The sequence below is a fragment of the Mustelus asterias genome, chromosome 16 (assembly GCF_964213995.1).
Source record: "Mustelus asterias chromosome 16, sMusAst1.hap1.1, whole genome shotgun sequence".
Classification (NCBI taxonomy): Eukaryota; Metazoa; Chordata; class Chondrichthyes; order Carcharhiniformes; family Triakidae; genus Mustelus; species Mustelus asterias.
This window is the reverse complement of record NC_135816.1, coordinates 84,481,434-84,503,055: the sequence shown is the minus strand read 5'-3', so window position 1 is coordinate 84,503,055 and position 21,622 is coordinate 84,481,434. Positions and strand designations below refer to the sequence as shown.

Here is a 21,622-nt window from a genome sequence, read left to right as displayed (position 1 = left end):
GAGAGAGCTTGAAATGCTCCCTGACGTCCCAACACCGGGAAGTCGCATCCTAGTGAGAACACTACCTGGAAAACCTGGGTTTGCCCCCAAATGGAAAGGCCCCTATGAGGTTATCATCAGTGGAGACACCTGTGCCTGCATAGATCTGCAAGGCAGGGGCGCCTGGAAACATTGGACTCAGTTGAAAGAATACACTGGCACCCATTTTAAAACATATCATGTGCTCAATTCACAATACGTTAGTCGGCTGACCTCCAAGCAAGCTGAATGGGTTTGCGGGAAGTTGCACGCGGGCGATATCGCCTTTGAACCATTGTATAACGGTCGCGCGGATTATTAATAAGTGATAAGATGCTTCACATGCTGCTTCTGACGACCCTGGCCCTGTTAGCCATAACGGGAAAGTATAGATGGAATTATGAGGATTCGGCGTGAAGCACAATGAACATCGCTGTAACAATGAATCTGTCTATTGTATGAACATCTTTGTGTATATGCCTCATCTGTATGCATCACAATCAAATCTGAGCAAGTGCTGTGTCTGTTCACACATTCCCACGCACGGAGGAAAGGGAGGAAATCCTTTATTCACTCTCCCTTTATCAGCTCGGGAAATGATAGAATGGATCTTAAATCAGAATGGAACCCAGGAACGGACAAGGAAACTGACATTCAAAACCCCATCGGGAACCAGCATGCAGGTTACGTTTAATATCAGCAACAGTGATGTTGTTTTAGGGCTAAGGGCCGGAGGGTGCACTCTATCGACCTTTAAGAAACATTACCAACCCAGCTATGACAGATCAGATTCCCCACCCTACTTCTTTGTGAAAAATCAACAAAGGGGATCGATCTGCCTGACAAGAAATGGAACCATACCTGTTGGCCGGAGCTACTGTATACAGCAGACTAATGTCAATAATGACACTTGGGCCATGGCACAACAGGTCACAATCCAATGCCCCACAGCCACTGTCCCGGTTAGCCTCTCCTCTGCTTATGTGAGCAGCATGACTGCATATAATGGTATCTATTTTGTGTGTGGAAACAATGCCTACCCGTGGCTTCCCTGGGATTGTGCAGGATCGTGTTATTTAGCATATGTGGTGCCCTATATTCACCATTACACTTACTTCCGGGATCACCCTGTGACACACCTGCTTAGGGCTAAGCGAGCCATTAGTGAGACAGAACACTTCTTCATGATAGCCTATCCACTTTATGGGACGGCAAAGGCAGCACAGGAACTGATACGAATGGCCGAGACCCGAGACAAAATTGCAAATGAGACAAAAGACGGGTTCGAGGAGGTGAGCACGGCCATCTCTGAAATAAGAGCAGAGGACGTAGCTACTCGGACAGTGGCTTTACAGACCCGGTTGACACTCGATTATGTGCTCGCCTCCCAAGGAGGAACATGCGCTATAGTTGGCTCCGAATTCTGAACGTATATTCCAGATGCTTCGGAGAATATAACTCGCTTGGCAGTTCGTATTAAACACGTGGCGAAAACAATACAGAATGCGGGGAGCCAATATCACAATTATAGCCCCCCGGGCTGACTGGGGCAATGGTCCGCGTCGTGGGGTTCAGACCTAATGCATGGATTGATTGTATTAATTGTAATTGCTTGCTGTGTTTGTTTGGCATTATTGAACGCCTGTTGTAAAACGGTAACAGCGCGGATTATGCCGTGCGCAGGTGTACAGGCAGAGGGGGAGACATTCTGCCAAAGGAGCGAGGCCCATATGTTGACAACATTTGGTTCTGCATTGGTCATGGGGCCATGCCTGGACCTGGCCCGACCATAGGTGGGGAATGAAGACGGGAACGGGTTAATGAACTTTGTAATACTTCGAGATTTGTAAAAGGCATTGTAGAACTTGTTTTTGTGTGTGCAAAAACAGATAAGAGAAGCAGCTGTCCCTGCTGTTGTACACAAGCTTATGATTTTCCCAGCTAATTGTGTTCAGGAATGTGGCTAACCCAGCTAGTATAAGCTAGTATCCATTTTGTGTTCTTTTATATCATGTACTTCTGTTTTACACAGTCGACCTTACATGCATGCCTTCTGTGATTGTATAATAGATTCATATATATTTATTAGATACTATTCATCTTTAAATCAGCCCCTGTACTTCATCGTCGAAATCATAGAAACCCTACAGTGCAGAAGGAGGCCATTCGGCCCATGGAGTCTGCACCGACCACAATCCCACCCAGGCCCTACCCCCACATATTTTACCCGCTAATCGCTCTATCCTATGCATCTCAGGACTCAAAGGGGCAATTTTTAACCTGGCCAATCAACCTAACCCGCACATCTTTGGACTGTGGGAGGAAACCAGAGCACCCGGAGGAAACCCACGCAGACATGAGGAGAATGTGTAAACTCCACACAGACAGTGACCCGAGCCGGGAATCGATCCCGGGACCCTGGAGCTGTGATGCAGCAGTGCTAACCAGTGTGCTACCGTGCCGCTTCAGTTAACTTGTTTGTGCAAACTTATAATCTTGTATGCTGGATAAACAAACCAGAGATGTCCAGACAGAATAGATAGTCGCAGCCTTGAGATGGCTACGATTACATGGACGACGCAAAGTACGGAACCACCGAGGCAGCAATAATCGTGAGAAAATGCGGACGTGACCAGGGGCGAAAGTATATGTCTAAATATGTGCTCTTAACTTGTATTCAGTGGGTAGTCTGGAGAACCACATTAGGAATCGGACTTCTCCCACAAGCTTGTGAAAATAAACCACTGTACTTTGACTCACGTCTAGTCTCAGAGGTATTATTCACGTCCAACAGGCTGCAAACAGCCATTGATCGGATGCAGACCTGGGCCGAAAAATGGCAGATGGAGTTTGCCCCTGATACGTGTGAGGTAATTCATTTTGGATGACAAATTTGAATGCGGATTACAGGGTCAATGGCAGGGTTCTGAGGAATGTAAAGGGACAGAAAGATCTTGGGGTTCATATCCACAGATCTCTGAATATTGCCACTCAAGTGCATAGAGCCGTGAAGAAAGCCTATAGTGTGTTAGCGTTTATTAACAGGGGGTTTGAGTTTAAGAGCCGTGGGGTTATGCTGCAACTGTACGGGACCTTGGTGAGACCACATTTGAAATATTGTGTGCAGTTCTGGTCACCTCACTATAAAAATGATGTGGAAGCATTGGAGAGAGTGTAGAGGAGATTTACCATGATGCTGTCTGGTTTGGAGGGTAGGTCTTATGAGGAAAGGTTGAGGGAGCTGGGGGTTTTCTCTTTAGAGCGGAGGAGGATGAGAGGCGACTTAATAGAGATTTATAAGATGATAAGGGGGATAGATGGCGTGGACGTTCAGAGACTATTTCCTCGGGTGGATGTAACTGTTACTGGGGGGCATAACTATAAGTTTCATGTTGGGAGATATAGGAGGGATGTCCGAGGTAGGTTCTTTACTCAGAGAATGGTTGGGATGTGGAATGGACTGCCTGATGTGATAGTGGAGTCGGACAATTGAGGAACTTTCAAGTGGTTATTGGATAGGCACATGGAGCACACCAGAATGATAGGGAGTGGGATAGCTTGATCATGATTTCGGACAAAGCTCGGCAGAACATCGAGGGCTGAAGGGCCTGTACTGTGCTTTACTGTTCGATGTTCTATATCCTGGTGCTGAGGTGACTAACCCCCGTGGAGAGTTTGCCTCCTGATGCCCACTGAAATCAGTTTTGCTAGGGCTCCTAAATGCCACTCTCAGTCAAATGCAGCCTTGAAGTCAAGGGCTGTCACTCTCACCTCACATCTGGAACTCAGCTCCTTTGTCCATACTTGAACCAAGGCTGTAATGAGGTCAGGAGCTGAGTGGCCATGGAAAAAACCTGGGCATCACTGAGCAGGTTATTGCTGAGCAGTTGCTGCTTGACAGCACTGTTGATGATCCCTCCCATCACTTCACTGATGATTGATAGAGGACCGATTGGGCAGTAATTGACTGGGTTGGGATTGTCCTGCTTTTTGTGAACAGGACATAGCTGGGCAATTTTCTATATTGTCAGGTAGATGCCAGTATCGTAACTGTACTGGAAAAACATGGCTTGGGGAGCGGCACGTTCCGGAATGCAAGTCTTCAGTATTATTGCTGGAATGTTGTCAGGACCCATTTCCTTTGCAGTATCCAGGGCCTCCAGCCATTTCTTGACATCACGTGGAGTGAATCGAATTGGCTGGAGACCTGCATCTGTGATGCTGGGGACCACTGGAGGATGCCGAGATGGATCAAGCTTCTGGCTGAAAATTGCCTCAAATGCCTTATCTTTGCACTGATGTGCTGGGCGCCTCCATCATTGAGGAAGGGGGTATTTGTGGAGCCTCCTCCTCCAGTGTTTTGTTTAATTGTGCACCACCGTTCAGGACTGTATGTGGCAGGACTGCAGAGCTTAGTTCTGATCTGCTGGTTGTGGGATCACTTAGCTCTGTCCATCACTTGCTGTTTTTGCTGTTTGGCAAGCAATTAGTCCTGATTGGTAACCAGCTTGACAGCTCATTTTTAGCTATGCCCGGTGCTGCTCCAGGCATACCCTCCTGCACTCTCCTTTGAACCACGGTTAATCCCCTGGCTGGATGGTAATGGTTGAATGATGGGTACGCCGGGCCATGAGGCTGCAGATTGTAGTCTGCTACTGTTGATGGCCCACAGTGCCTCATGGATGTCCAGTCTTGAGCTGCTAGATCTATTGAAATTTTATCCCATTCAACACAGTGATAGTGCCATAAGACATGATGGAGGTTATTCCCAATGTGGAGGCAGGACTTGGTCACCACAAGGACTGCGATGGTCACTCTTACCGAACACTGTCAATAACAATATTGTGTGTACAATAATGAACATAATTTATCATTAAGCATGTTATGTACAATGATTATTGCTATTGACATATGTGTCCTGAACACGGGCCTGAAGTTCTGGAATTCCGTTCCTAACATTCTCCACCTCTTTACCTCTTCCTGATCTGAAACAAACAAATTCTTTGATTTGGCTTTTGGTCACCTCTTCTAATCTCTCCTCATTTTCCTTGGTGTCACAATCTATTGGATAATGCTCCTGGGAAGTGCCTTGGGGAGTTTTACTTTACTAAAAGTGCTCAATAAATGCGAGTTGCTGTTGCCATTAATAACACTGTGACTAATAGTAATGATACAGTACAGCGTTAGGCATCCCATTTTCATAAACACAGTTTCAGTATTTTCCAGTGGGGTTTATCAGAGCCATGGACAGTGACAGTTTGTTAGGTGTCTTACCAGCAATTATCTGCTTTTAAGCACATAGGATTTCAAGTTTAAAATCTATAACAGAATGTATAAAGTTCATAAAAATGTACAGTGCAATACCACATGTGGTAATGATAATGTTCTAAATATTTAATTGCTTCGTCCATCCAATTACTCTGATGTAGGTTTTGAGAATATTGTTAGATAATTTAAATGTTTCACTCAAGAACCTCTCAATTTGTTGTAACCCAGATTCAGACCCATCAGTGACCAGTTTGTACTGAGAGGGGAGGTAAGAAATTGTGACACTGTTACGACCCAGCCTGTATATATGAGAGAGAAACATTACAGGAGTTAGAATAAATCCATGGTTTGATTAATAATAATAATCGTGATGATAATGTGCAGTGTTTATTAATGACACTATTACTGATAAGTAAACTCTTTGAAGGACCAACGTGCACTGTCAGTAAAGGGCAGCCGATAGACACACTATACTTAGATTTCCAGAAGGCATTTGACAAAGTGCCACACCAAAGCTCATTCTGGAACATACAAGCTTAGGGTAAGGGAAACATATTGGCTATGGACAGAAGGTTGCTTGGCTGGTTGAAAGGAGAAAGCATGCAGAAATGAGTCTTTGTCTGATTGGCCGGATGTGACAAGTAGAGTCACACAGGGCTGTGTCCTGGGGGCTTCCACTTTTTACAAGTTAAATCAACGGCTTAGATGAGGGGACGAAGGCATGGTAACTAAATTTGTTCATGACTCACGATAGGTAGGAATATATGTTGTCAAGAGGACATATGCAGGACCAAATAAATAGATTGAATGAGTGGCTAAAAATCTGGTAGATGAAGCTCAATATGGGAAAATATAAAGTTGTTCGCTTTTGACAGGATGAATAAAAAGGATGAATATTATTTCAATGGAGAACAGCTGCAGAATTCCGAGGTACAGAGGGATAGAAGGCGTTCGAGGGCATGAGTCACAAAATATTAGTACCAGGTACTGTAAGTAACTTAGAAGGCGAATGAATGCTTTCCTTTATTATGAGAGGAATTGAAAATAAAAGTAAGGATATTAGCTTCGCTTATCAGTTAGACTGTATTGCGGATATTGCATGCAGTTCTCGTCTCTTCATTTAAGGAAGGACGAACATGCATTGGAGGCAGTTCAGAGGAGATTTACTGGGTTGATACCTGGAATGAGCAGGTTGTCTTATGAAAAAGATAGACAGAGTGGGCTTACCTCCACTGAGGGGGTGACCTGGCTGAAATATATAAGATGCTGAACTGTCTTGACAAAGTAGACTTGGGGGAACTGTTTTAAAATTAGGGTTTTCCCGTTTGGACATAGATGAAGACATTTTTTTTCTCTCTGAGGGCTGTGTTAAATTGTAACTCCCTGCCTCAAAGTTTTTAAGGCAGAGGTAGATTCTTATTCGGCAAGGGAATTAAAAGTAATTTGGGTAGTTTGGAATGTGGATTTCAAAACACAGTTCAGTGGTGTCATAGAGATACATAGCACAGAAACAGGCCCTTCAGCTCAACTTGTCCAGGTCGACCAGTTTTCCAAAACTGGACCAGTCCCATTTGCTGGCGTTTGGCCCATATCGCTCTGAACCTTTCCTATCCATGTACCTGTCCAAATGCCTTTTAAAAGCTGTCAGTGTACCCACCTCTGCCACCTCCTCTGGCAGCTCATTCCCTATACACACTACGCTGTGAAAAAGTTGCCCCTCTGGTCCCTTTTAAATCTGTCCCCTCTCACCTTAAGCTTGTGCCCTCGAGTTTTGGACTCCCAAACACTGGGGAAAAACCTTAGCTATATCTATGCCCCCTCATGATTTTATAAACCTCCATAAAGTCATCCCTCATTCTCCTCCGCTCCAGGGAAAAAAGTCCCAGCCTGTCCAGCCTCTCCTTGTAATTCAAACATTTAAGTCCGGCTAACATCCTTGTAAATCTTTTTAGCACCATTTCTAGTTTAATAACATTCTTCCTATAGCACGGCAACGAAAACTGTATGCAGTCCTCAAAATGTGGCCTGACCAACGCGTTGTATAGTTGTAACATAATGTCACACTCCTATATCCAAGGTGCTGAGCGATGAACGCAAATGTGCCAGACAGCTTCCTCTTCACCATGTCTACCTGTGACGCGAGTTTCAAGGAACTATGTGCCTGCACCCGTATGTCTCTCTGTTTGACAATATCCCCCAGGGCCCTATCATTAAGTCCTCCCTGGTTTGTCTTACAAAATGCAACACTTCGCATTAATCTGAATTAAACTCCAGCCGCCATTCCTCAGCCTGCCGACCCAGTTGATCAAAATGCCGTTGTAGTCTTAGACAACCTTCTTCACTGCCCACCAAACCACCAATTTTGGTGTCATCCGCAAACTTAATAACAATGTCTCCTACGTTTGCATACAAATCGTTTATACAGATGACAAACAACACTGGACACAGCACCGATCCCTGTGGCTCACTGCTGGTTACAGGCTTCCAGTTTAAAAATCAACCCTTTACTACACCCTTCTGTCTCCTAACGGCAAGCCAATTTTGTATTCAATTGGCTAGTTCTCCCTGGATTGAATCTTGCTGACCAGTCTATCATGCAGTACCTTGTCAAAGGCCTGATGAAATCAATGTAGACAACGTCTACCGCATTGCCCTCATCTATTTTCTTGGTTAACCCTTCAAAAGACTCTCATCAAATTTTGAAGACACATCATTCTATGCACAAAGTCATGATGATTATCCCTAATCAGTCCTTAACTTTCCAAATGCATGTAGATCCTGTCTCTCAGAATCCCCTCCAACAATTTACCCACCACTGACGTTAGAATCACCTATAACTCCTTGCCTTTTTCCTGACGCCTTTCTCAAATAATGGCGCAATATTTGCCTCACAAGGGGCCTCATAGGGGCCCCAGAATTTATTCTCTCGCTTCCCACAATGTCCTGGGATACATGTGATCTGGTACCGGGGATTTATCTACATTTGTGCATTTTAAGACCTCGAGCACCTCCTCTTCTATCATGAGGACGCTTATCAAGACATCACATTTCCCCGAGTTCCCTCGCTTACATGTCTTTCTCCACGATAAATACTGTCAAGAAGTATGCGTTTAGGACCTCACCCATCTCCAGTGGCTCCACACATAGAGAACCTCGTTGATCTTTCAGGGGGGCTATCCTCTCCCTAGCCCTTTGCCCTTAATATTCTTGTAGAATGTCTTTGTATTCTCCTTTAACTTATCTGCCAAATCTGTCTCATGTCCCTTTTTTGCCCTCCTGATTTCTCTTTTAAGTGTATTCCTACCTCCCCTATACTCCTCAAGGAATTCACTGACGCCAGCTGCCAATACCTGACATATGCTTCCTTCTTGTTATTCACCATGGCGTCAATACCTTTCGTAATTCCGTGTTCTCGACTCTTGCCAGCCTTACCCTTCACACTAACAGGAACATGCCTACACTGAACTCTTGTTATCTCGTTTTTGAAAGCTTCCCACTTGCCAGACATTCCTTTCCCCACAAAAGCCTCTCCCAATCAACTTTGGAATGTTCCTGTTTAATACCATCAAAATTAGCCTTGTCACAATTAAAAAGGTTTGACTTGTGTTTCAGTCCTATCCTTTTACATACTATTTTAATACTGATAGAATACAGGTCACTGGTTGCAAAGTGCTCCTCCATTACCACTTAAGTCACTTGCCCTGCCTTTTCCCCCCAAGAGGAGGTCGGGTTTTATCCCATCTCTAGTTAGATCTACATATCGATTGAGAATGTTTTCCTGACTATACATGACAAGTCTCTCCCCATCCAAGCCTTTAACACTATGGCAACCGAACTCTATGTTTGGAAAGTTAAAATCTGCCAGGATTACAACCGTATTACTCTTGCAACTCTCCGTGATCTCACAAAATATTTTCTCTTCAATTTCCCACTGACTATTGGGGGTCCTATAACACAATCCCATCAAAGTGATCACCCCCTTTCTTATTTCTCATTTCCACCCATATAGCCTCACTGGATCATCCCTGAAGAATGCCCTCTCTAAGTACTGCCGTGCAGTTTTCCCTATTCGAAAACACAACTCCCCCTCCTCTCTCACTTCCATTTGTTTTCCTTCATAGCATCTGTATCTTGGAACATTGAGCTGCCAGTCTGGTTCCTCCCTCAGCTATGTTTCTGTAAGAGTTATGATGTTCCTGTCCCATGTACCCACCCATGCCGTCAGTTCATCTGCCTTACCTACTGGACCTCTTGCATCAAAATAAATGCAGTTTAATTGATCAGCCTTCTCTCGTTCCCAACCATGTCCATGCCTGCCTTGTCTATTTATCTTACGCTCTTTAAATTCATATTAACCTCAACGTCCCCTTTTGTCTCACCAAACTGACCCCCTAACAGATTAGTTTAAACCCTCCCAAGTAGCTTTAGCTAATTTCCCCGCCAGCATATTCGTCCCCCCTCCAGTTCAGGTGCAACCTGTCCCTCTTGTACAGGTCACCTCTCTCATGGAATGGTGAAGCAGGTTCGAGGGGCCAAATGGCATATTTCTGCTCCTGTTTCATATGTTCCTATGCAATGTGCACTGTCAGTTGTTAAAAACACAGTCTCTCTCAATCTTGTACTTACTCCAGGTTCTGTATTTTACAGTCTGGATTCGTCAGAGTTTGCAGACAGTTCTTTCACTCCTGAATCTCGCAGTTGATTTGAGCCCAAATCCAGATTTGTCAGTGGCTGGTTTGAACTGAGAGCGATCTGGCACAAGAAACTCAGAGATGATTATTATCTCGCCTGGAGATGACAGATAGACAAACCAAAGGAAATCTGGGTCATATATGTCAGAGGTGAAACTGGAAATGCATGGGGTTACATAATAGACAGTACTGCATCCGTGATGTGGTTCGGCTTGAATAGACTTGAATATCCAGTGTTCCTTTAGCCAATCGAAATGTTACTTTCTTGATTTGGATCCCTGCCCATGTCCAATTTCACCCTACTATTTAATATTAATATTATTACTGACATTAATAATACAATGTCTGTTATTATGAGTAACAATATTCCTGATGACAGTAATTTACAGTGTCAAACATTCATGATTATAAACATAATCACACAGCGTGTTACTTAATTCAGCTTCTGTATGTTGCAGTGTGGATTCCTCAGAGCCACACAGAACAGTTTCACTTCTGAATCTCCCAGGTTATTGTGACTCAGTCTAATAGAGGGAGGAAGAAACAGTTGAAAATGGGTTAATCTTTCAACAGCGAGCAGAGAAAGAAGAGCTGGATTTATTTTGGGGTCTAAAACCTAGGACGGGTGGGAAACTGCTTATTATGATATTTATGCGGAGGTATCATTAATTATCATGAAGACGGCTTTGCAGTTCACTTAGAGAGAGTGGGGTGAGAATGGAGGTGGGTCAGATGAAGAACAAAGAATACAGCACAGGGACAAGCCTTTTGGCCTACCGAGCGTCTGCTGACACATGATGTATTTATAAACTAAACACTTTTTGCTGCTACACGATCTGTATCCCTTCATTCCCTGCCTATTCATGTATCCGTCAAGGTGCCTCTTAAACGTTGCGAATGTATCTGCTTCTACCACCTCCACTGGCAATGCATTCGAGACACACCACCCTCGATGTAGAAATGCTTGCCTCTCACATCTCCTTTAAACTTTGTCCCATTTACTTTAAACCCATGTCCCCATATAATTGAAATTTCTACCCTGGGAAAAAGAATCCAACTACCATTATATCCATGCCGCTCATAATGTTGTAACCTCTTTCAGGTCGCGCCTTCAGCTCCGAATTTCAACTGAAAACAGACCAAGTTTGTCCAATCTCTCCTCATAGCTCATACCCTCCAAACTAGGCAACATCCACTAAAAATACTTCATACAGTATTCTGCAAACAAGTCAAGGTCCCACCCTAAATCCTCGCACTGTACTGCTCTACAACTATCCTAAACCTTCTCAAGTCATCCTCTCACTCTGAAGGTGCTGTTGACTGTCTGTCTTGGTGTCCTCTCACATTCTCCTCAAGGTGCTGAAGGAGAGACTCATTTAGACACACACAGCAGCCATCACGGAGGCTGCTGGTTGTCCTGAACGAGAGATTTGTGTCAAAGTTTCTGCAGCGCCAGAGGCAAATGAAATGTTGCAGGGAAGCCAGAGGCCTGGTATGGACATCGTCTTGTCTCATCATTACTGAGCTGGAAGCCTTGAGGGAGAGGAGGGAACACCCCTCTTGGAGCATGCCATCTCATCATGCAGCAGGTTTACCACTTTGTTCAGCGTCATTTTTCTTCACCTCGTTTTCATCCTTCTCTCTCTCAGCCTGCTGCCCCCCCCCCCACCCCCGCCGCCCCCCCCATTGAACTGTCTCCTTCCAATGCATTACTGTCCTCAAGATCCACACCTAATATAGAACATAGAACATTACAGCGCAGTGCAGGCGCTTCGGCCCTCGATGTTGCGCCGACCAGTGGTACCAATCTAAAGCCCCTAATAGGAGAGCATGTTATGAAAAGTGCAACAGACTACCATAACAATAGAGACCCCTAAAATATGGTATTGTGGACGTCCATCCGACTGGCCAGGCGCTGGAATCACATCTTCAGAAGCTCGATTGCCCATTCAGTGGCTTTTCAAGCAGTAGGGACACTGGTTCTATCACCACTGTACCTCTTTCAGAGGCTCCCCCAAAGGGCTCAATAACATCACTTCATGGGATATCTGTTGTCCTCTAGGACATACATTTGGGAGTTTCAAGTGTTGAAGTGGAAATTCTCCGGCTTCCTAACTGTGAAAGATAGGTTCTACAAAATTGTTCCCTCAATGTAACAAGCATTTAGTTACGAATAACTGCATGCAGTATATGGCTGAAACCTGGGATCAGAGAGCAGTTGGTACAACTGCTGATTCTTCTACAAGTCCGCCATTACACAGAAAAACTGTTCAGTATTGACACATAATTGCTTTCAGTTTTTGTGACCAGAGCATATACAGGAATTCGATTATTAATAGAATCATGAGCAATATCATTAAGCAGGTTTTAAGTTGCTGTCCTCCCAGAACTCTTTGTCTCATTATTCGTACCCTTGTCTTGTCCTTTGATGTAACAGAAAAAGGACGGTGACTCCTTCATCTCTGACCTTGTCTGGTCTTGGTCATAGTGGCCGAGTTCATCTTATCAGGGCTTCTTGAGGTCAGGAAGCCTGACCTTCTCTGGTCTTCGTTATGTCTTAAATTATGTGGAGTCAGCTTTATCAAATCTTACAGGGATCTGGCCTTTTGAAATAGTTTGGTCAGCGTTCTTACATTATACCAGTGAGTCGAACAATTTTCCAGTATGCTACTGCTTAGTTCATAAAATTTCACACAAGTGGAATTTCAAAGACATTTTCCTCGGGTGGATGGTGTTATTACAAGGGGGCATAACTATAGGGTTCGTGGTGGGAGATATAGGAAGGATATCAGAGGTAGGTTCTTTACGCAGGGAGTGGTTGGGGTGTGGAATGGACTGCCTGCAGTGATAGTGGAGTCAGACACTTTAGGAACATTTAAGCGGTTATTGGATAGGCACATGGAGCACACCAGGATGATAGGGAGTGGGATAGCTTGATCTTGGTTTCAGATAACGCTCGGCACAACATCGTGGGCCGAAGGGCCTGTTCTGTGCTGCACTGTTCTATGTTCTGTGTTCTAAGTGTCATGGCAGCTGCCAGGAAAGCGTGTGCACACATAGAGGAAGTATATGGTCACAGACCAGTTGTGTGAAGAGGGGATGGAAGGTCTTCATGCTGATGTACCTCATTGGCCAGTCAGTTCGTGCCTGGATCAATAATAAGTGCCCTCAAGAAATAGAGGAGAAACCCAAAGCAAGGCTACCAGTTACTAAATGTCTGTGCAGTCCAGCATAGAGTGAATCTGTGAACTGTTAGATGGAGTGTTGTACGCCAGTGTGCGGAAGGTCACCAACTGATACTTGGAACCAGCCAGCAATGAAGAAGCTCAAGGCCACAATGATTGCGATTAGTGATGTGACGTCTTCAGCAATGAGGGCCGAAATGTTTATGACCATCTGTCTGCAGCTTCACATTCTCCATCATCAGTGGGGCTTGAGCATGTTCAAATAACTCCATCTTCAGTGATAGCTCCTCTGTTGACGATTCTGAGACTTGCCTTCCTGCCCCTCTTTCCTTTCTTGTGCCCTTGTGATGCCCAGGATTGAGTCCTTCCTGCACAAGGCAGAGCCTTTCTCCAACATTGGACAACTGTGCCCTCATTGCCAGCTGGAACCTTCCTTCTGTACAGCTGGTGACCCAATTATTCTTGGCAGCATTTATAGAATCCCTACAGTGCAGAGGGAGCTCATTGAGCCTGCACCAACAATAATCCCACCCAAGCTCTATCCGCACAACCACATATATTTACTTCATCAATCGCTCTGACACTAAGCGGCAGTATAGAATGGCCAGTCAACCTAATCAGCACATCTTGGACTGTAGGACGAAACTGGAGCATCTGGAGGACATCCACGTAAATATAGGGAGAATGTGCACATTCCACAGAGTCACCTGAGGCCAGACCTGAACCTGGACCCCTGGAGCTGCAAGGCAGTAGTGCTAACCACTGTGGTGCCGTGCCATACTCGCAATAATGGTTATCATTTGATATTAATTCCAGATTTTTATTTAATTCTACTTTTACCACCTGCTCTGGTGGGATTTGAACCCAGGACCCAGAGCTTTACCCTGGGCTCAAAAGAGGAAATGCTGGGGAATCTTAGCGGGTGTGGAAACATCTGCAAGGAGAGAAAAGAGTGACGTTTCAAGTACAGATGAGGCTTTGTCAAAGCTAAAAGGCATTGAAAGTGGGAGAAAGTTATACTGAGGGGTGCGGGAATGAAAGAGGAGTCACAGCCACAAAAACAAGGAGAAAGGCTGCTAATGACAGTCCATAGAGAGAATAGAGGTGTGAAAGTCCAAATGGCAGAGAAGCTGAAATCAGAGGGTAAGCAGTGACAGATGAAGATATTGAGGGAGGGGGAGATGGGTGGAGGAGAGGTAAAATTGAGAAAAAGGGGGAAAGAGGAAGCAAAGGAGAAAATATAAGAAAAGGGTAGATTAAATCGGGGGAAAAGAAGGGGGAAAGAAAAATAAACAAAAACAATAAAGAAATATAAGTTCGAGAACAGTTACATTTAAATAAAATGAAAACAAAGGGGTCGAGGTGGGGTAGATCTAATCATCTGAAGTTGTTGAATGCGTTATTGTCACCGGAAAGCTGTAGCATGACTCGCCGGAAGATGACCTGCTGTTCCTGCAGTTTGCATTGAGCTTCACTGGAACTTGCAGTAGGCCAAGTACAGACATGTGGGCATGGGAGCTTGATCGTGTGTTAAAATGCAAGCATCGGCAAGGTCAGGGTCCTGATTGCACACAGTACGAAGGTGCTCAGCAACGCCATCACCCAGCCTACGTTTGGTCTCTCCGATATAGAGGAGACCGCATTGGGAGCAGTGAATGCAAAAGACCAAAGTGAAACGCTGCTTAAATTGGATTAAGTGTTTTGCACGTGGGATGATAAGCATGGAAGAAGTAAAAAGGCAGGTGTTACACCTGCATTTGCACGGCAAGGTGCCATCCGTAATGCGAGAGGTGTGGGGTATAGTGGAGGAGTGGACTGGGTTAAGACATAATAACATAAGAAATAGGAGCAGGAGTCGGCCATCTTGCCCCTCGAGCCTGCCCCGCCATTCAATAAGATCATGGCTGATCTGAAGTGGATCAGTTCCACTTACCCGCCTGATCCCCATAACCCCTAATTCCCTTAACGATCAGGAATCCATCTATCCGTGATTTAAACATATTCAACGAGGCAGCCTCCACCACTTCAGTGGGCAGAGAATTCCAGAGATTCACCACCCTCTGAGAGAAGAGGTTCCTCCTCCACTCTGTCCTAAACTGACCCCCCTTTATTTTGAGCCTGTGCCCTCTAATTCTAGCTTCCTTTCTAAGTGGAAAGAATCTATCCACATCTACCCTATCCAGCCCCTTCATTATCTTATAGGACACTATAAGATCCCCCCTCAGCCTTCGAAAGTCCAACGAGTACAAACCCAATCTGCTCAGTCTCTCCTCATAATCAACACCCCTCATCTCTGGTATCAACCTGGTGAACCTTCATAGAATCCCTACAGTACAGAAAGAGGCCATTCGGCCCATCGAGTCTGCACCGACCACAATCCCACCCAGGCCCTACCCCCATATCCCTACATATTTTACCCACGAATCCCTCTAACCTACGCATCTCAGGACACTAAGGGCAATTTTAGCATGGCCAATTAACCTAACCCGCACATCTTTGGACTGTGTGACGAAACCGGAGCACCCGGAGGAAACCCACGCAGACACGAGGAGAATGTGCAAACTCCACACAGACAGTGACCCAAGCCGGGAATCGAACCCAGGTCCCTGGAGCTGTGAAGCAGCAGTGCTAACCACTGTGCTACCGTGCCGCCCTAATCTGCACTCCCTCCAAGGCCAACATATCCTTCCGCAAATACTGCACACAATACTCCAGTTGCGGCCTCACCAATGCCCTCTACAGATGCAGCAAGACATCTCTGCTTTTATATTCTATCCCCCTTGCGATATAGGCCAACATCCCATTTGCCTTCATGATCCCTGAGGGAACTGCTTCTGCGGAATGCGAACAGTGAAGGGAAGATGTCTTTTGTGGTGGCATCACACTGTAGTTGGCGAAAATCGCAGAGGATGATGCTTTGCATGTGGAGGCTGGTGGGGTGAAATGTGTGAACAAGGGGTCTCTATCCTTGTTTTGGGAGGGAGGGGAGGGGGTGAGGGTGATTGGAAGTCGAATCAGCTTGGAAGTCACCAAAAGTTACAACACATTTCAAAAAAGGAGGAAAAGAGAAATAAGTTAACAAGCCAATTAGCCTCTTATCAGTCATTGGGTACATTTTGATATTTGTTATTAAGGTAATCTTAATACAGCAGTTAGAAACGAATAATATGATTGGAACAATTCAAGATAATATAATGAGAACAAGTCGATATGGTTACTAAAAGGAAATCTTTTTTGACAAATTTATTTGAGCTTTTTAGGAATGTAACTAATACAGTAGATGAAAGGGAACCAGGAGAAGTAGTATGCCTGAGCTAAGTGGAGATTGACAATGATGTCATGGATACAAGACAAAGGCTGTGTTAATGGTGCAATTAAAGACTAAAGAGGGAGCAGGTAGTGCCATTATGGTAAGCGAGAATAACGTGTTGATAGGAGAACGAAGGTCAGCGTTCATTGAAAGAACAAGTGACAAATGGTCCTGTAGGAGACAGGAAGGAGATGTTTACATTGGAACAAAAGGGCTCATGAAGTTGGGGGTAATCTATTAACATGGATAGAGGATGGGGTCAAGATGGTAGGCTGTCAATTGTGGAGTGCTGAAAGGATCAGTGCTGGGCCCTCAGCTATGTACAAGCCATATTACTGAATGAGGGAAAAAGATAGGAAGTGATATTTGCTGATGATTCCAAACTAGATAGAAAGGTAAGCTGTCAGGAGGACATTAAAAGGCTGCAAAGAGCCACAAACAGGTTAAGCGAGTTGGCAACAAAATGGCAGATGTGGTATAACGTAGGGAAGTGAGACGTTATTCACTTTGATGACTATTGTTACTCGAGAGGCAGTGCTTGTGAGACTAACGGGACTGAAGGTAGACAAGTCCCCAGGCCCGGATGGAATGCATCGCAGGGTACTGAAATAAATGTCAGAGGTAATTGTGCATGCGTTAGTGGTTATTTTTCAAAATTCACTGGACTCTGGGGTAGTGCCGGCTGATTGGAAAACGGCTACTGCTACGCCGATGTTTAAAAAAGGAAGTAGACAAAAGGCGGGTGACTACAGGCCGGTAAGCTTAACGTCTGTCGTTGGGAAAATGTTGGAATCCATCATTGAAGACGAAATAGCAGACCATCTGGATACGAATGGTTCGATCAAGCAGACGCAGCATGGATTCATGAGAGGAAAGTCGTGTTTGACGAACTTACTGGATTTTTATGAAGATGTGACTAGTACAGTTGACGGAGGGGAACCGGTGGATGTGGTGTTTTTGCATTTCCAAAAAGCGTTCGATAAGGTGCCTCACAAAAGGTTGCTGTGGAAGATTGGGGCACATGGAGTTGGGGTTAGGGTGTTATCGTGGATTGGGGATTGGCTATCCAACAGGAAGCAGAGAGTTGGAATAAATGGGTGCTTTTCTGGTTGGCAGGTGGTGACTCGTGGCGTGCCGCAGGGATCGGTACTGGGGCCTCAACTGTTTACTATTTACATAGATGATCTGGAGGAGGGGACTGAGTGTAGGGTAACAAAGTTTGCTGAGGACAGGAAGATAAGTGGGAATGTGAATTGCGTGGAGGAAGTGGAAGGTCTGCAGAGAGATTTGGATAATCTGAGTGAGTGGGCGAGGATCTGGCAGATGGAGTCCAACGTTGGCAAATGTGAGGTTATTCACTTTTGAAGAAATAATAACAAATTGGATTATTATTTAAATGGAAAAAAATACAACATGCTACTGTGCAAAGGGACCTGGGAGTCCTTGTGCAGGAGTCGCAAAAACTCAGTCTGCAGGTACAACAGGTGATCATGAAGGCAAATGGGATGTCGGCATTTATCGCGAGGGGGACAGAACACAAAAGCAGAGAAGTCTTGCTGTATCTGTACAGGACATTGGTGAGGCTGCAGCTGTAATACTGTGTGCAGTTTTGGTCCCCTTATTTGCGAAAGGGTATATTGGCCTTGGAGGGAGTGCAGAGAAGGTTCACCAGGTTGATATCGGAGATGAGGGGTGTAGATTATGAGGAGAGATTGAGCAGATTAGGTTTGTACTCGGTGGAGTTTAGAAGGCTGAGGGGTGATCTTATAGAGGCATATAAGATAGTGTAGGGGCTGGAAGAGGTAAAAGTGGAGAAACTCTTTCCACTTAGAAAGGAAACCAGTACTAGAGGGCACAGCCTCAAAACAAAGGGGGGTCACTTGAGGACAGAGTTGAGGAGGAAAGTCTTCTCTCAGAGGGTGGTGAATCTATGGAATTCGCTGCCCAATGAAGTGGTACCTCTTCGAATATGTTTAAGTCACGGATAGATGGATTTCTGATCGGGGGTGAATTAAGGGTTTTGGGGAGCAGGTGGGTAAGTGGAACTAATTCACTTCAGATCAGCCATGATCTTATTGAATGGCGGGGCAGGCTCGAGGGGCTAGATGGCCTATTACTGCTCCTATTTCTTAAGTTCTTATGTTCTTATGATAAGAATAGAAAAATATTATTTCTAAAAGATGCAAAATTTGTAAATGTTAACATTCAAAGTGACATAGGAGTGCTCGTACAAGGAATGCATGCATGTTAGCATGCAGGAGCAGCAAACAATTCAAAATGCTACTGACATTTTGTAAGGGGTTTGGAGTACAAGAATAAAAAAATCTTGCTGCAATTGTACCGATAAGTGAGAACACATCTGTGAAAATGAGTTCAGTTCTGGAATCCCCATTTAAAAAAGGATATTCTTGGATAGGATGCAGGACAGCAAAAGTTCACTAAACTGGTCCTTGGGATGAGGGAGTTGTCCAATGATAAGAGGCTGAGTGAATTGGGGCAATGTTAGAAATATACAACATGGACACCGGCCTTTCGGCCCAGCTCGTCCATGCCAATCGGTTTCCTGAACAGAACTCGTCCCATCTGTCTGAGTTTTGCCCGCATCCTTTTAAACCTTCCCTCTCCATGCATCTGTCTTTTAAATGTAATAATTGTACCCACCTCTAGCAGCTCATTCCATATACACACCACGCTCTGTGTGAAAAACTTGCCCCTCAAGTCCCCTAAAATATTTCCCCACTCACCATAAACCTTTGCCCTCTAGTTTTGGACTCGTCCGCCTGGGGAAATGATCTTGGCTATTCACCTTATCTATACCCCTCATGATTTTATAAATCTCTCAGGTCACCCCTATGCTTCTGTGGAAAAAGTCCGCGCCTATCCAGCAAATCCTTACAATTGAAATCTTCCAGTCTGGTAACATCCTTGTAAATCTTTTTTCACCCTTTCAAGTTTAATAACATCCTTCTGCTGTCAGGGCCACCAGAATTGTACACACTATTCCAAATGTGGCCTGACCAATGTCTTGTACAGTTATAACATAACTTCCCAACTCCTGTACTGAAAGCTCTGATCGATGAAGGCAAGTGTGCCAAATGTCTTCTTCACCGCTCTGCCTCCCTGTGACGCCACTTTCAAAGAACTACGTCCCTGCATCCCTTGGACTCTTTGTTCGACAACACTCCCCAGGGCCCTACCATTAACTGTGTCAGTCTTGCCCTAGTTTGTCTTACTAAAATGTAACACCTCACATATATCTGAATTGAACTCCATCTGCCATACCTCGGCCCACTGGCCTTGTTGTAGTCTTAGTTAGTCTTCTTCACTGTCCACCACACCACCGATGTTCGGTCGTCCGTAAACTCACTGGGCAGTTTACAAGAATGAGAGGGAATCTCACTGATTCTCTGGTCACAGAATTTAAACCACGGGCGCTCAAACCCACGGCACGTACCAATCATGTAGGACTGAGATAAGGAGCAATTATGTCACCAAAAAGATTGTCAACGGTCCATTGTTGAATGCATTTAAGGTTGGGACAGACATATCTTGGGTACCACAAGGAATTAAGGGATATGGGAAGCAAATGGAAAAATGCAGCCTGCAAATGTGCTCAGTCTGGTCTCATTTCCTAATGATCAGAATTACCCTCCGAAAGCACAGTGCTGACTCTGCCAAGTTAAATAAATTTGTCTCATTTCTGCTGTTCCTTACTTCCTGGATTTTACAATTAAACAATTTTCTGAAATTAACTGACGAAGCTGTACTTCATAAGTCTACACATTATGTTAATCTGTACTAATACCTATTCTAATACTAATACCTTGGGGCGAGTTATATTGTCAACCTGTGCTCACTGTTTCGATAAAATCCATTCCCCTGGATATTATATAAGGAGAGTTTATTCTGTCCTGTTACAAAGTTGAAAAGTCCCGTTTCCCCTTGTTAATAGGGGAGGGTTGCTGCCCACGTTATTCCCCATTTACTGCTTTTGTTATATTTCAAGGGAGAGGACCTGGTAAGATTCAATGCAGAGTTGATCGGCCGAATGGTCTCCCCCTGCCCTGTAAGGATTATGTGATTCTATAAATTTCCCTACTCAAGGTAGATCCTTTGATATGGATGGATTATTGGAAAACATTGTTGTATATCAATGACAATTTTACTGGAGACTGTCCATTACGTACTAAGGATACGTTCTTCCACAGATTCCTGGAAATTCTTCCAAGTTGTCCAGTATGAGTCTGCATCATGGGTATAAATGAGTCACAGGGCAATTTGAACATTTAAAATAGCATCAGAGACCTTAATTTAATGAATGGCATTAGGAGCAATTTTAAATAATAAGACCTGGAAACAGTCCCTTGACATAATTTTCGAACTTTAAATATTTCACCCTCCACTCTAGAAACCATTTGACAATTTATGATGACATACAAGACTGCTGTTCCATTGTCATCTTTATACAGGTTATTGTTGAGGTGGTAAGTTGTTACTGTTTATATAAATACATTGATTGGCACTGGAATATAACATGAGTATATCGATATTCTGCTTTCCTTGTAAATACATATCGTTAATTTTCAACATAATTGTACCAACAAATTCTCAAATAACCGCCAAGTGCGCCAATTAGCAAATTGCGCATCATTCTTATTCCTGGCTTCATCATTTTACACTTGACTGCCTATTTTGTAAAGATTTTCAAACTGCCTCTCTTCAATTAAAAGGTTTTTTTTCTTTTGTAACAATGAGAATTCCACCAGTGTACCAACAAGCAGTTACCTCAACTCCTGGCATTTGTGCAGTACGGGTCTTAGCCGTTGGAGTCCTTCAAACTGAATGAAGCAGAACTCTAGATCGAGGTGTTCTATTGTATAACAGAGTCCAATGACATGAGACAGGGTTGCACAGTCAATCGGAGTCAGTCGCAATTCATGAAATCAAAGTGTTTTCACAAATTCCACTGTGGCTTGAGCCAGTGCTTTATTCTGAGACTCAAATAGGTAGTGAAAGGTAGGGTCACTGTCTGTGTGGAGTTTGCACATTCTCCTCGTGTCTGCGTGGGTTTCCTCCGGGTGCTCCGGTTTCCTCCCACAGTCCAAAGATGTGCGGGTTAGGTTGATTGGCCAGGTTAAAAATTGCCCCTT

At 44.4% G+C, this 21,622-nt stretch overlaps 1 pseudogene; it reads right to left on the bottom strand.

The window, feature by feature from the left end:
- LOC144505375 (NACHT, LRR and PYD domains-containing protein 3-like) overlaps positions 1–21,622 on the bottom strand; it is a 56,384-nt pseudogene that overhangs the window by 16,314 nt on the left and 18,448 nt on the right.